This window comes from Rousettus aegyptiacus, unplaced genomic scaffold (assembly GCF_014176215.1).
Source record: "Rousettus aegyptiacus isolate mRouAeg1 unplaced genomic scaffold, mRouAeg1.p scaffold_m13_p_11, whole genome shotgun sequence".
Classification (NCBI taxonomy): Eukaryota; Metazoa; Chordata; class Mammalia; order Chiroptera; family Pteropodidae; genus Rousettus; species Rousettus aegyptiacus.
In genome coordinates, this window is record NW_023416286.1 from 39058235 (window position 1) to 39075586 (window position 17352).

Genomic DNA, 17352 nt, shown 5'->3' on the forward strand with positions numbered 1-17352 from the left:
GGTCTCACAAGTAAAAGACTTAATATGAGTATAATGTTTATAGCATATAATAAGGTAAAGAGCTTTAGGTAAGGGGAGAGGGAGGGAGAAATGGTGCTTGTGTTCTTGCAGAGAAACCCACTAGAGGCTCATATCTCTGAACAAGAAGAGCCCCACCTTCTGTGAGTTGTTCTCAAGCCCCAAACAGGGGCACAGTGTACTCTGCATGACTGATTCTCCCAACACCGAGGGGCCTTCGAAGTCTAGGAGCTTCTTTGGCTCCCACTCCTAAGAAAGTGTGTCCTTCATTCCAACTAGAATCATTTCCAATCTATGATTCCCCAATCTGCCTTTTCTCCCTGTTAGACTCGCACACCCCAGGAGGCACAGTCGGTCTCCTTGGGGCACACTTTTCATCTACTCTAGTGAATCTGCCCTCCTCATATACCAATCCCAGCTTGGTGAAGAAATAGGCAGTTTGGAATCATCTGCCCCAGCTGTTGTTCTGTCCTAAGTAGCATCCTCTCAGATCCTAACTGTTTTTTCTCATGACTCACCTGTTTTACCCTAGATAAATAACTGAACTAGCTTTTTCTAGGCTTCTCACATTAGGGCAGGGGCAGTTGGAGGCAAAAGCTATCATAAATGATGATGCATAGACAAGCTAGGGCCCCTCAAGTGTCTACATCTGTATCCTAGCCCCCTAGCTCTATGGTTCATTTTTCTTCCAACTTAGCATCTCTTCAAGCTTATAGTTAAAAACACCAGGCCCAGATATTTCACTACTAGGAAAAAATTAGATGATAGATGATAGATAGGTAGATAGATTGAGAGGAAGAATATTAAATATATATGATCTATAAGAACATATATACAAACATACACATATATGTATGTGTGTATGTGGATGTCTATACTTTTTAAAAGGTCTATAAAATTCTGGTGTTATGAACTATATTATTTCCAAGGGAAGAGCCTTTTCTATCCATTTTTAACTCAACAGCACAGGATTCTATTAGTAAAGCTTATGGATTTACACAAAAGAAGCAAAAGAGACAAATTCTATAATAATAATCACATAATTACATAATAATAATAACTTTCATTTGTGAATTTTTACTGAACACCAGGCAATTTCCTAGGGTATTATTTAATTTCTTCATTTACTCCTCACCACAACCCTAGGAGTTGTTTCTATTAGTATCTGCATTTTATAGATGAGGAAATGAAAATCTAAATATCAATTACTTAAAAGAGTCACAAAGCAAGTAGGAGGGAGGGCTTACAATCTCAGTCTGCGCTCTCAGTAATAATCCTTTTTTCCTCTCTGTTCATACCAAGTCTTACCCATCAAATCAGGGGCAGCATGAAATCAGCCCAATGCCCAGCATTTCCATTGTGGATGTCATCTCCCTGACATCCTAAGAGTACAGGCAGGTGTGGCAGGCATTGTCTTTCATCCACCGGTGATGGATGTGTACTCACACCCTGCCTGAGACTCTCCCCACTCACCATCTCAAGGGATAGAAAAGGACATGAGTGAGAGGGTAAGATGGAGCAAGAACTCCTTTCTATAATAAACATCCCCCAAAGTAAGATTTTCTAGAAAGGCCAGGGGTTGTTCAAACTCAAAAATATTCTACTTTATAAGTTTTCGGTGTCCTCATTTTACAAAAGGTTGAACAACTCTATTAATGAGATTAGCTTTTGTCTAAACATTAATTAACCTAGGTGAATATGAACATGTGATAAAAGTGAATCCTCTTAAACTCTTGAGAACCTGATTTCTATCACACTAAAAAGAGATTTATGCCAACATTGGCTGTGGCCTTGTGAGAAAGGCACAGACACAGTCTCAGAATTGTCAACTAATAAGTCAGCGCTGTTACCTTTAGAGAGCATTCATGGTTACTACTTTGACTATCTTCCCAGCATTGCTTTCTCCTGCTTGCCTGTTTTCTTATCATGTTTGAATCATTATAGAAGAATAAATTCATGACTTGATAGGTCTTTTAAAATTTTATTTGGGAACTCTTCAGTTTGGTTTTCTTACTAAATTTAATTCTATTTGATTTAATTAATAGTGTATTTTATTATTATTTAATTGTATCTATATCCACATTCAGGTTCTTATAATACTGTTTAAGAAGTATCCTCATGTTTATTAAGAGGATACAAAATAAAACTATAAAAATCTTCATCGTTTTTAAACATTTTACCATAAAGGAATAATAGAGTAATCTTGATTTCCTAGCCTGTATGAGAAACGGCCCTTCTGTTCATTTCTTTTGAGAATTAAATGACACAATATGTCACTTCACCCTGGAAATCATGAATGATAAAGTACAAAGTGTGCTGGTGAGTGTACTTTCTCAACCTATATTGTCTTTCGAGGTTCTTTTATCAAAAAAATTGCACCAACCGAGATGCATTCTCCTGTGAAGAACTCACAAACAGAACAATTTTCTGACAATATTGAATCACCAAAGGGTGAAAACCTGATTATATTTTGATCACGGAAAGTAAGTAATGGTTCCTTATCTATAAGTGAATAGAGATAAAATGGTTAAAATGTCATCAAACAGCTCTGATCTTTCTCTTTTTATGAAAGCAAAATGAGAAAGATCGGAAGATAACTTAGATAATGCCAGAAAGTAAAGCTAGGATGAGGGATTAAAGAAAGAACTCCCAGAAAAAATATTATAAAAATAGGAGAGGTTAAGAAAATGTGCACACGAACCCATACAATCAAAATAATTTAAGTCCTAGAACAAGCAATATTTATGCACAGAAAAATGGTGGTAGCTAGAACCCAAACAAATATAGAATATTTGGGAAAAAAGATCAAAAACTTTGTAGGCAGAAATTGGAGCAAATGGCATTCAAAGAGGAAATAATGATGATAAACTGCATTTATACAGCATTTTACCATTTCAAAACTGCTTTATTATTATCTTATTTATTCTCCAAAAGAGCTATAAAACAGAAAATGTATTTATTTTCTCATCTTGTGAAGGAATGGATTCCAGAGGCCTAGTACAGTATTTAAAGTATGACAGGATTATTGAGAGAAAAAAAAGTGAGACAAAAGAAGAACTAAAACAAAGACATATGCTATGTGAAGCCAGGGATAAATCTATTCTTATTATTGCTCTATGACCTAGGACAGGGCCAAGTAGATCTAAGGTCAACTGCAAAAAATTAGCAGATCCTTGATTAGGTCATTTAACTGGTGTTCTTCCTCTAAAAACAATCAACAATTACTAACATAGGCAGGCCCTAAATGTAACAGATAAGGAAATAGTCTACAAATTCTCTTAAGAGAATTTAGAATTTTTTGCAGATTTGCTTTTGCATGCTTATTCCACTTGGATTATGGATTGTCACACAAAAGTCACTCTTAATCAATATAAAATTGTCTCATGAAAGAATCCTGTGAAACCAGAGAAATCTATGGGGCTCTCACCTCTACTCTCATCCTTCCATGTGCTTCTCCCTAGACCCAGGATTCACTTTCTGCCCTTTCATGAGTGCAGATAACTCTGTAATACTCACTCCAGGGTTCTCTGGTAGCTTCACAAGATGTTGGTCCTGGAAAAGGTTATGGAGTAAAATGGGAGCGGGATTTGTGATGGAGACAAGGAGAGGCATTGAATAATGAGACACAATGAGGCAGCCTTATAGAGGGGTTAAGAATGGAGGGCCTGGACCCAGAATGCTGTTTACATAGCCCTACTTTGCCATTTAGCAAATGATCCCGAGCAAGTTACTTTTCCTCTGTACGATCTCCTTTCCTCACATGTACAACTGAGATAATAGCAACAACTGCCTCTCTCAGCAAATATGAGTGTTAAAAGAGATGATGCATAAAAGCATTTAGAAGGGGGCTTGGTACCGAGTAAATACTGAAAAAAATATATTATTTTTTATAAGTGCTGGAAGTGACTCATTCTGAAAAAGGGAATTTTAAAATTATTATCATTTTTTAAGGAGTCTCTTTTTAAATTACATTTATTAGGGTAAGATTGGTTAATAACATTATATAAATTTCAGGTGAACAACGTTACAATACAACATCTGTATACTCTATTGTGCACTCATCACCAAAGTCTAGTCTTTTTTTGTCACCGCAGATTTGACCTCTCTGAAAAAGGGAATTTAAATTGCTTCCTCTGTCCTCTGTCACCTGAACCTGCTCACTATGATAACAATCCAAAAACGGTGCTTGTGGAGCCCCTCGTGTTAGGGAAGCATCTGTCCATCACCCAGGCAGGCCAAAAAAAAAAAACCTTCCAAAGACATCAATTGATTAAAACTTAGAACTTAAAGACTCCACTTTGAACACATGTTAAGAGCAAAACCCAAAAAGGATTGAGTCTAAAGGACTGACTACAACAGATGAAGAGAACAAAGAGCTCTTTAAACTACTTGGCCTGATCAATTTATTTTATCTGCAAAGGAGAAACTCGCTCAAGAGCCTCAAGCCCTTCATGCAGCATCATTCCTGCTGCTGAGAAGCCTGAACTCCTGCTAAAGCCACATGAACAAAATTCACCTTCCAGAACAGACCTCAGAGTGCGAACATCCAGCAGGTGGAGGAGGAGGGAGCCAATGATTCCTCTTTCCAGCTATAACCCACCCACTTTCCTTCTCTCCCCTGTGGATCTTCTCAGAAGTCATGCATGAAAACTAAATCAAAATGCATTGTACAGTATTCATTATTCCTGTTTTAAGAACAATTTTATGACTGTATTAAGGTCTTCGACATTCTCTTATCTAGTCTTTTTTATTGATCTGTATATTTAAATATATATTAATAAGGACTTTTGAAAATATACTTACCCTCAGGTGAATTTTCAATCCCCTAATCTTTTTCCCATGAAGTCTTCAACTACAATTATTTTACTATAAGAGTTTTCAGAATCCAAATTCTAATGATTGAGAAGGAATTTCTGTACTTTGTATATATTAGTTTTTTAGGTCAGGGAGAAAACCTTGAAATACAATTAATGTTGTAGTGGACTTTGTCTAGCCTTTAAAATAGAAAATACCTCTCTCTATGACAGCACAGACTCTGGTAGCTCCCCAGATTAAATGTAACTGAAGCTGATAAACACTCATGGTACCTTTATATACTCTGTTCCTGTAATGGCCCCTAACTCACCACTATCTCCACACAAGTGTCATAGAGAAAGGGGCTTTTTAAATTCTGAATGTGCTACCTGATGATTAAGAGAGACGGAATAAAATAGGGAAATGTTCATGGTTGGCTTTGTTTACCATATATCCTATTCCGATATTATTAGGCCAAGTATTGTTTAAATTATGACTTATTCATACTATACTCTATGTCCCAAAAGCCCTAAGAGATGAGCCCATGGCCATTTCAGTTTTGTTTTCTCAAAGCCATTGCAAAATGGTCCATCATGTCAATAAACGTTGTGGAGCCTTTACTAGGTTGTCTAATTAATGATAAGCACTGCACTCAGAGAAGCTGTGTGTGCTTCCGAAGATTCATATGCATGCAGCACTACGGCTGTATAAGAAAAGTGGTGACCTACACAATAAAAATTATACCTTTTGTTAATACAGCTCATTATAGTTTATGAGAAACTTTCACATATATTATTATATTTGTCCTGAAAACAATATGAAATAGACCATCAGCAGCATTGAAGATACATAGCATAGATTAATTTTGAATTTTTCTGAGTTATATTTTTACAGTGTTTATACTATGACAATATAGTGTAGCAAAGGAGCTCCCACATTCTGATGATCTTATCGTCTACTTGTTGCCAAAATGGGCTAATTCTAATCTGAAAGGTAACTTAAATTTTAATGATATGTAGATGGGTGGAGTGGGCTGAGGGCAAGATTGAGAGGAAGGGATTACAAAGGGATATAAGAAAACTTTTAGAGATAATGGATATATTCATTATCTGATTGCGGTGGTGATGATTCCACAGGTATACATGTACCTTGAAACTTACCAAATTATATTCTATGTCAAATAAATATTAAAAATATGTCCATTAAACATTTTATGATTCCAAATTATTGAAATCAGAGATTTTACAATAGAACAGTATTTCTAAATATGAGGATTTATGAGGTCTTCATGAAGGATCCTGCTTCATGTCAAAGATATATCATGCTATCTGTTTTCATAGATGGGGAACTGAGGCTCCAAGAGGTTAATGATTTGCATGAGGGTAGTCAAATAGTGAAGTTAAGGCTTGAACTCAACACTGATTCCCAGCCCTTAAGCCTCTAAGCTTTATATAATGCCAAGCTGAACATTACTCTGACAGTCCAGAAAGTCTGTTAGGAAGAACCAAGCTGAATCAGGACAAGAAGTTCTAGGTCAAATTGTTAAGTGATCAAAAGTTGATCTTCGGCGCATATAAAAATCAGTCCATCCATACACCTCTTCCATATTGCTTCCACATGGCTCTTTCTTGAACCTAAACAAACAGTGCAGACAGGTGACTTCCCCAACCCTCTGTGGTGACACTACCCCTTGATCAACCCATGGCGCCCCGCGCAAATGTTGCCAGGTAGACGTTTCATCCCTTTATGATCTTTCTCTTTGCTTTCCAGAACAATAACTGATTATCTAAAGAAGTTATCTATCACCAAAGTCTAAATAGTTAAAAGAGACTTACCTGTTCTCTCAAAGACATTTATACTTTTGAAGGATTCACAGACAGTCAGTGTACTAGCTCAAGTACATGGTTGTTTGTTTTTTTTTTAATGAAAATTTTAGTCACCAGGTAAATAATTGGGGGGAATTTTTTTTTCTGTCATCCATTGATGACCACCTATTGCACTTATGAATAGAGAATCCTAATCAATGTATGAATATCAATGTCTTTCCAGTCCTAAAAGACAATCTTCTAAACCAAATTATACCTAACTTCATTAAATAGATAGTCCTCCCACTAGCACTTATCTAAGAGCCAGGTCAAACTGAAGAAATACTATAAAATTGGTACCTACTGGGTGCTCAATAAATACTCATTGAGTTGAAAGGTGGATTCTTGGGGGAAAAATAGTCAGGAAACTATGCCTTCCTAAGTCTCCTTCTTTCTAATTTGGGTTCTTGAAAAATCTCAGCAAAGTAATGAATGCTTATAAAATAGAATGTTCTTCTTGTTTATCCCTGGTTTCAGTAAGCTTTCAATAGGTACAATGTAATGGCAGGTCAAATCCAAGGTCACTAACATGTTACCGACTGGTAGGTACTCTACGCTGTTGATTACCTGACAGTCTCCATACTTTTGATTTAAAACAGATTACGAAGATGAAGTCTCAATTCTATAGAGATTGGCTTGCATTTTTGCTCTAGAAGAAGGAAAAACAGATATTTTTCTAAGCAGTATAGAGCAGGATGTACCACAAGCCCCTCCACAGATTTTGAGCCAGGCCGTCGGACCTGGGTGATAGGTCTCACAGTCCAGAGGGCTGCCCTCCCCAGATCTTTGTTGAATACAAGATTATAGAAGCAGGTGTGAAGAGACTAAAGAATTCTTGCCCAAGGCATTCATTTTCATTCATTTTAACCTAAAGGGGTTTTAAAAATCTACAAGACCAAGGCGTGAAATATATAAAGATACATTCAGGTCTATAAATGTGCTAAAATTTATACATTACAGAAGCCTGTTACTATGACTTCACTAAGTCCTAAAAGTACATGGAACTTGAGAATCACTCCTATTTTCTCTGGAGAGAATTAGAGTGTTTTTTAAATTTTTTTTCCTGATAACATCCAGTTCTCTGATATTACTTTATATCATATATTCATAGTCAAGCCCTCTGGAAATCATAATAGAGAGGTTCTGGTTTATCAAGTTTACTGCCAAGAAAGGTAGACATTGAGCAAATATCCTATCCTCATCATGCTGTCATCATCATTTTTCACCCTGGCTCTCTTTTCTTTTTAATTTTTTTCTCTTTTATTTAGAGGCTACAGAGGTTCCAAACTTGGAAATAAATTTTAATACGACAGATCTGCAGGCAGAACATTTGGAGAGCTTTTTCATTTCACACTGTGATCAGTTAGGGAGCTGTTCATCTATTTCTATAATTCACCAGGCCTCAGTCAGGATGCTAAGTTCTGCAGAATGACATATTTTCAGGTCTCAAAATTCTAATATGGCCACGTACCATATTCATATTTTCTCTCTCTCTCTCTCTCTCTCTCTCTCTCTCCCTCTCCTAATTAAGTATTCACTAGAAGTATAATAAAGGAGATAAATTACTAGCCCCTTTTAATCATTGATGCCTATCTCTGGCTCAGCTTTTGAAAAACTATCTCCTTCCTTCTCCTTTGTCAGTAGCCCCAATTGACAAGCATTAGACTCATTTCAAACAAGTAGAGGGCAAATTTCATCTCATTAAAAAAAAAAAAAAAAAAAGAAATAGGCACTCATTGTCCTTAAAGTTTCTGGCTTTGCTGCCTATGGAATCCCATCACTGTCTAGAATCCATTCGCTTTCCCATTTTCCCAGAAGATTATTCCAAATCTTCTCCTATTTACTGAAATCCACAACTCCATCACTATACTTATTTCTCTCCCTACAAGATAATGACATTACTTCCTACTTCACTCAGAAGTGACCTTCCACAGATGTCCACAGCATATCTCCCACCTTTCTGCTTATTAATAGATCAACTTTTCATGTTCCTGTTTAAAAACATGCCCTTCACATGGATACCAGATCCCATCTACTTTATCTGCTCCAGAATTTCATTCTTGTATTCTCTTTTCTCTTCTATATGATCCATTTTTCTTTTTCCACATGTATGAGAGAGAAGATATTAGTTTTTTAGGTCAGGGAGAAAAGAAAAAATAAAACCTTCTCTTGACTCGACTTCCCCCACCAATTTACACCTGATTCCTTTGCTTCCCTTTGTAGCAAATCTCCTTAAAGGAGTTATCTATACTCTCCATCTCTCATTCCTCTCTTCCCATTATCTCTTAAAACCACTGCAGTCAGCATCTACCACCACAACCCGACTCCATCAAAACTCCTCTCATCAAAGTCACTAATGACCTCCATATTGTTAATCTAATGGTCAATTCTCAATCCTCTTTTTACTTGACCTATTACCAGAATTTCATACAGTTTCTCACTGTTTCCTTCTTAAGCTGTTCTCTTCACTTGGCTACCAGGGCACCACACTTTCTGTATTTCTCTTCTAGATCACCATGGCTTCTCTGTGTCCTTTGCTGGATTTTGTTCTCCTACATGAATCCTTAATGTTAGAATGCCTCAGGGTTCAGTCCTTGGCTCTCTTCTTTTCTCTATCTACCTTTACTATGTTGATGATCTCATTGAGTCTCATGGCTGTAAATACTATCTACATGCTGATAGCTCTCAAATATGTATTTTAAACCCAAAATTCCCTTGCAAATGCCAAACTCATATATCCAACTGACTAAACATGTCCACTTGAATGTCTATATTCATACCAAACTCAATGTGGCCAAAATTGAAGTTGATCTTCCCTAAACTCCCACATCTGTTACATCTATAGCATTCCTTATCATTGTCGATGAGGATAACTCCATCCTACCAATTTCTCAGGCCAAAATCTTTGTGAGATATCTTTGATTTTACTCTTTTTCTCATTCCATACATCCAATCTGTGAGCAAAACCTTTTTGGTTTTAACTTTAAGATATATCCAGAATAAGCCACTTTTCACCACCTCTACGCCTATCACCCAGGCACAAATAACCATCATTTCTTTTTTGGAGCATTGCAATAGCCTGCTAACAGGACCCACTGCTTGCATGCTTGCCTTCTAACAGTCTGCTTGCAATCCAATATCCAGAGTGTTCTTAGAAGGTAAATCTAATCATGTCACTTCTCTGTTAAAACCTGTAATGACTCCTGTTTCTTTGGAGTAAAAGCTGTAATCCTTGCACAGGCCTACAAACTACAACCTGATCTGACTCCTCTGTCCACATCCCCTACTTCTCTCCCTCTTCTTCATTCTGCTCCAGCCATTCTAATCCTCTTGTTCGTCAAACATGCCATTTTAGGGCTTTTGCTCTAGTTGTTGACTTGCCTGAGTGCTCTTCCTCCAGCTCCTTAGCTAATTCCCTCTACTCCTTTATGGCTTTTGCGCAAATCTCATATTTTTGATGAGGCTGACATTAATCACACTAGTAAAACTACAAGCTATTTCCCCACCCTAGCAACACTCTCAATCCCTTTACTTTCTTCTCCATGTCCCTTATCACCTTCTAACAAATGTTATACTTATTACACGTCTTAGTTGTTATCTGCCTCCCTCAGCTAGAATGGAAATTCCATGAGAGCAGGGATCTTTGTCTTTTTTTTTTTCCACAGATGAATTCCAAATGCCAAGAACAGTGTCTGGCTCGTAGCAGATAACCAGTGAATATTTGTGAATGAATGACTGTAGGTAAAAGCATTTGTGACATAAACGAATCTTGCTATTTTATCATTATATTAGTTATATGATCTTGTAATACTGTCTGTAGCAGCCAACCGGTAGTGGATGCTGTTTCAAAAACAGCGAAATATAAGGAAAGACAGTGACCTAGGAGGGAATCGGGAAGAAAATTCTGCTACTAGACCAGTCTGTATTTAAGAGTGTTCAATCCAGCCAATCCAGTTGACTATGAATTATAACTCAGAATACAAATCTTACAGACAGCAAAGATGTGTGGAAGCTAAATGCTGAGAGAAGGCAGTTAGTAAAAGTCTTAAGTAAGTAGAAGCCATGTGGCAATTAGTCAATAATTGATTCAGACAGAGGTGGAGAGAAGCCAAGACCCAAGAATGGTAGCCTAGGAGTTTTGTCTTACACTGGAATCATTGTGGTATTCTGAGTAAGTTTCCAGCTTTTCCACAAAACCTGATGTTGACATTGATAAAACTCATTCGTTACTTCTCTATCCTTATAATAAGTCCCCATTAACTTGGGTAACCTGAGTGTATCTTTGTTTCTTACAACCAAAACTACACAGTTGAATTACACCTGTCTTACTCTGTATAAGATGCTGAAGCAATTCTCAACACCAAGAGCTAGGGAAATGAGGTGAATGAATGTGAGTTCTGGAACAAGCCTGGCTGGGTTTGAACCCCAGCTCTGCCACTAACCAACTGTATGAACTTAGACAAGTTACTTCATCTCTACCCTGATTTCTTTATTTGTAAAATTGGAACTATCTTAGTTCCAATTGGAACTACCTTGAAATTTGTTGTGAGAATTAAAAGTTACATGTAAAACATTTAGAACAGTGTCTGGTACACATTGGATGCTCAATAAGTATTAGTTACTATTATTATCAAGAGAAGTGCTAACCAATGGAAACATAATGAGAGCCATACCCATAACTTAAAATTTTAGTGGTCATATTTAGAAATGGTAGATGAAAATAAGTAAAGTTAATTTTAATAACATATTTTATTTACCCAAATATCCAAAATATTATTTCAATATGTAATCAATATACAAATCATTAACAGTAATTTTTATATCTTTGTTTTTGTACAGTGAGTATTTTACACTTATAGTACATCTCAACCCACACTAGACATATTAAGTGCCCAAGAGCCACATGCAACTAGTGGCTACAACAGAGGAACCCTATGGGAAAGTGTTCCCTTTTTGTCTTTCTAGACCCTACATTCTAGGTTATGATAGCTGCCTACAATACACACCATTTCCTTTAAAGATAAGGTAGATGTCCCAAGATTCAACCCGCCATTAGTGTCAAAATTTTCTCAGGAACAGAAAATTAATGGGAAATTTGAGTTTATATAATTCTATGTCTAATTTCTGCAAGTGGACCAGGCTAATCCATCTTTTTTCTAAGGCATCGTTCATTTCTTCTTTCAGTGGGCACGTAGATGCTGGCATTCTGCCATCGCTCATTCTTCCTAAATGTCTCTTTCCTTTTATTTGATTAATGGTCTTATTCATGTATTGATTTGTACTTTCAATCTCTTTCTCTTACTTTTCTCATCATCATCATTTTCTGTGAGACATGGAATCAGATGACAGCTAGGTAAGGAAGAGGTCAGGAAGGAGAGCTAAAGGAATGATTTCCTGTGATACCAATGTCAGGAGCCAGGTGAAATATCGATGGTGGAAGTATTGGAAGTTGATGCGTCAGTTTCTAGAGGATGAGAAGAGGATACAAAATTCTTCAATTTCTCTCTGTCTTCACTGCTGCTCCCTCAGGTCATTGCCCTTCCACACTGGACTGCAGCGACTGTCTCCTGACAAGAATGTTAGAAACACCACAGCTAACTTTCTATCTCTTTTGTTTAGCTCAGCATCTCCAGTGACTAGAAATACTGGTACATAGTAAACACTAATTAAATAATTAGGGGAAGGAGGGAGGGAAGAAATTTTTCTCTTTGGTTTTCCTTTAATTCATTCTCCATTTCCTTTTTGGTAGTGCTCACATTCAATATTACATCCGGAAAGACCATGTTTGACCTTGCCCACTGCTTATATCTTCTGCCTATTTGATTCACTCTTCCCCCCTCACTACACTCTAACCAAACTGCCTCTTTTTAAATACATTGAAATAGCTGAGATTACCGTTGCCTTAGAGGCATTGTTTTGCCATTTTCTGTGTCTGGAATATTCTGTAATGAATGTCTTCTTATCCTTGAAGTTGCATCTTAAATATTACTAATTTAAACAAGCTTTCTCTGATCTCTACCTCCAGCATTCTTTATAATAGCTAGCTGTTGTTTCCTTTTATTGGTTGCTCTCATTTTGTAATTTTGTATTTATGGATCTGTTTACCTACTTATTAGCCTGCATGTCTCCATTTCCCACACCCACCTAACAGTGAGCTCCCTGAAGAGCAAACACCAAGTCTATTTCATTCACCTCTGTACACCCAACAACTAGTACAATGCCTGATACATATTAAACTCTCAACTCATAAGAGCTAAATATATGAAACAGTTCCACGACATACAAATGGTTTCTCTGGACTAAGTTACTTTATGATTTTCTTTAACTTCCACACTGAAGCATTTCAAAAATGTGAGCCATGTTCTAAGGATATCCTATTTGCCTGGGAGGAATGCCACTCTTAGAATACCTTCAGCAAGAGCGATGGTTCAGCAAGACATAGTCTGACTGTGGTGTGATGTTTCACTAGCTGTGGAGAAAATTTCTAGTGGCATGATTCAATCCCTAAAACAGGACACTTTGAAGACCAAACATACACTGTTCTGAGAAAATCATGTCTTTAAGGCGAACAAGAAATCTAAGAAACCACTGAATCCTGGAATAAGGCACCACATAGGTATTCTAACAGAGAAGTAATGAATAAGGACTATTACCACCCTTTGTTCAGTTACTAAATGTTTTGTCTCTTAGGGACATAACAACAACAACAACTCATTTTTTCAAGAACGTTTACAATGTGCCAGTCACTCTGCTAAATCCTTTACATTTATAATCTTATTTAACGTACATAACAACCTTATAAAGTTGGAATTATAACTATATCCGTTTTATGACAAAGAAAAATGATGCATAGATTAGTTTGATAACTTGCTCATGAATAGTCAGCCTTTAAGTTGCAAAGCTAGTATCTCAATGAATTTAAGTCTGATATTCCAGTGTTAATGGCTCTGTGCCTTTAGTCCAGCATTCTGTAATCCATAATAACAGTTGGAAGATGGCAGCTTGAACACAGATGGTGAGAAAGTCTCCTTCAGCCACAGGATTCATGCTTATCTTGAGAGGAATGATGTTACTACTTGGGTGGTGCACAGTGGGTGACGACAGCATGTGATGGTCCCTCTCTAAATAGGGACATAATACCCATGACAGGGCAGCTATAATTCTCCTTTTCTCAGCTGAGGGAACAGAGGCTTCAAGAGGAATGCAATTCTCTAAAGGATCTCAATACATCAGAGAGCGGGGAGACTCCATGTCTACATCCTAGGGTTGCCCTAAATAGCTCAGGCCCAACATACAACACAGATAAAGTTTTAACATAGATAAAGCTATAACACAGATAAAATTTTATTTATATATTTTCCCATAGGTTTAAATTCCAAACTGTGTAAAAAGGTGAACATTGAGAAGTCTCATTCAATTCCTGACCTCATCTACCTATTCTCTCTAGAGATGATAACTTGTATTAGTTTTTAATGTATTTTGCCAGTATTTCCTTTGTGATTACAAGCAAATATGATATATATATATTTATATATATTTTGCTTCTTGTCTATTGTGAATTAAAGCATTATTCATGGAAACCATTGCTGACTCTTGAAAAGGCAGGAAGATGTCACCTCATTCAAACAAATTTTCACATTGTGTCTATACCTTTTTATTCTCTAATTATCATGACTGTGACATCTCAGACAATTTCATGAGTATAAAGTAACATATTTTCTGAAAAGTAACAGAATGATAATAATCCTAACCTGTCATGCTTACTCAAATTGTTGACTTTGTTTTATAGTTTAGACTTGACTGAGAGAAGCAAAAGTTTCTATCTGCTTGGACCCTGTTACTCCTCCCCATAACACCCAAACTTCCAAATAACAAAGAATATTACCAACAATTTAGAAAAAAAGAATTCACTTTATTATGAGGGTTCCGGAATCTGAATAATACGCTTATGCAAGTTAAAGTGAAGATGAGAGAGCTGAGGTTCATGTTCTGTGTATCTCTGATGTTTAATATAATTTGCCCTAATTTGACTGATTTTGTGGAAAAGAGATTCTTAATGCTAGTGTTGTCTCAAAACTTAATGTCTACAGAAGATATGATTTTTTTCTGCATCTCTAGTATCCACAACTATAGTTCCTTGCCTCAGAAGGGTAACAGAACTTATAATTTCACTCTATATAGAATAACTTCTGTAACATAAGTAGCCACGAAGAAACCAAGAAACGATGTGGGTCTGTTAATATTACTCTGTTCAGAGATATATTTCTAAAATATTCCAGAGTTAGTAGAAAGTAAAAATCTATAGATCTGTTTTAAATCTAATATTTTTCTTCACATAAATCAACATCACCCTAAAATTCTAGAATAAGCATTTATAAAATTTGTCCAAAAGATAGAGTATGGTAAGAACATTGCTGAGGGATCTCGCACATACCTGGAACTGTATAGTAGAATCTCTCGCAAAACACAAACACTTCAGTCAACAAAAGTCCTCATAAAGAGACAAATAAGGACATTTTATATGCAATAGCCAAGATATGAAAGCAACCTAAATGTGCATCAATAGCCAACCGGATAAAGATGTGGTACATATATACAATAGAATATTAATCAGCTAAATAAAACAATGAAATCTTACCATTTGTAACAACCTGGATGGACCTAGAGGATATTATGCTAAGTGAAATAAGTCAAACAGAGAAAGACAAATACCATATGAACTCACTTTTGTGTGGAATCTTAAAAGCAAAATAAATAATTAAAATAGAAAAAAAAAACAACTCATAGATAGAGAAGAAACTGATGATTGCCAGATAGGAGGGGGTTTAGGGTAATGGGTTAAAAAGGTGATGGGATTAAGTACAACTTGGCAGCTACAAAATATCACAGGGATTCAAAGTTTAGCATAGAGAATATACTCAGTAATATTGTAATAAATTGCAGGGTCAGGTGGGTACTACACTTATAAGGGGATCATTTCACAAGTTATATAGATGTCTAACCACTATACTATACACCTGAAACTAATATACTATTGAACAACAACTGTAACTAAAAAGTAAAAAAATTAAAAAATAAAACGTCCTTATACAGATTGGAAATCTGAGGCTGAGAATTGTCTCCTACAAAGAAAATACAGAATTAAGTTCAGAATGTTTTAGCTCTAAAGTTCATTCTCTTTTTAACTTTAATGTCAAAGTATCCCAGGAAAGGATTTTGCTTTTGTCATTCTGGATGTCCCCTGTATCTTTTAAAAGAGAAGCAAACATATCCTCCTAAAGTAGAGAATCTCCAGAGGCCTGGATGCCGGAGCCAGCCGGCTAAAGTTGATCAGTACCTGAAAGAGGGGGGGGTGAAGCCTAAGAAAAAAGAAGATAGGAAAGCGCTTCGGGAGGGCAGACAGTCACTGCTGCTGCTCTGAGTTTATTTAGCACAGCCTTTATATAAGTTTTTGGATACAATAGCAGAGTACTATAGCAAAGCACAGAGTACAAATAGCAAAGTACAGAGTACAATGGCAAAGCACAAAGTACATTACCATAGGAATGCTGACATTTACATAAGTTCCTATATATCCTTCCCTCAGGGTAGAACATCCTTTTCTGGGCTGTAAAACATTCCACTATCTTAAAAGGGTTTCTTTATGATGCAAGTCTCCCCACCAGGGTCAGTAATGTTTAAGTTAACATCTTGCTTCCTTGAACCATTGTTAAGCAGTCTCAGCAGCTGCTTCATTGCTATCAGCTACATGACTTCTTCAGTGTCTCTTAATGGCTCCCGACACCTGGACAAGCAAGAATTCTAAAAGAATCCAATATATGACTTCAGATTGTGGAGTTTCACTAGTCTAACCTCAGGCTCTCTTCAAGCTTGTGACACAGAGCCCCTTTAAAAATAGTACACTCTTCTCATGCAAGGGGACTGGTGATCTCTGAAATAAAACTGACACCAAGAAAAAGCACATGGTCCTCCCAATAGATGCAAAAAATAAAAAAAAAATTTTTTAAAAGCATTCGACAAAATTCAACAGGCGTATTCTTCCCCAAGATATGCACAGGCAGGTTGCTGTGTAAATGAAATTGTATCAGCTAAAGCGTCGGACCTCTGTATCAAATATTGTATCTAACGCACGCACACACACACACACACACACACCTTTCTCTTCTAAAACTTTATCCTGCTTTATTTTCTGTTTATCATATTGTTCTAAATCTGACATCTCAAACTTTCATTTGTTTGGTTTTTGTCTGCTCCTTCCACTAGAATGTAAACTCCATAAAAAAAAAGAAAAGAAAAGAAAAGAAAAGAAACTTTGCTTATGGAGAATGCCTAGGGAGTACCAAGCACATAGTGTGTGCTTAATAGATACTTGTGGAAAGAGTGAATGAATGAGTAAGCAAAAGAAGTGGCCCTAGATTCTCCTCCATCAGCCCTTCATTGTCTTCTCTGACAAAGGATGCTGGTCATATTCTAGCTGCTAACAGGGATGTGGTGGTGATATCGGCTATTAGATAGAAGGATGAAGTGGTGAGGGTTGTAAGTCAAGAGGTGACTATTGCTGGAATAACACTGGAACTCGTGAAACTGAGAGACATTAAATACACATCAGAGTAAGACATAATATGCATATGTGTGTATGTATGCAATATACATATGTACATATATCTAACATCTA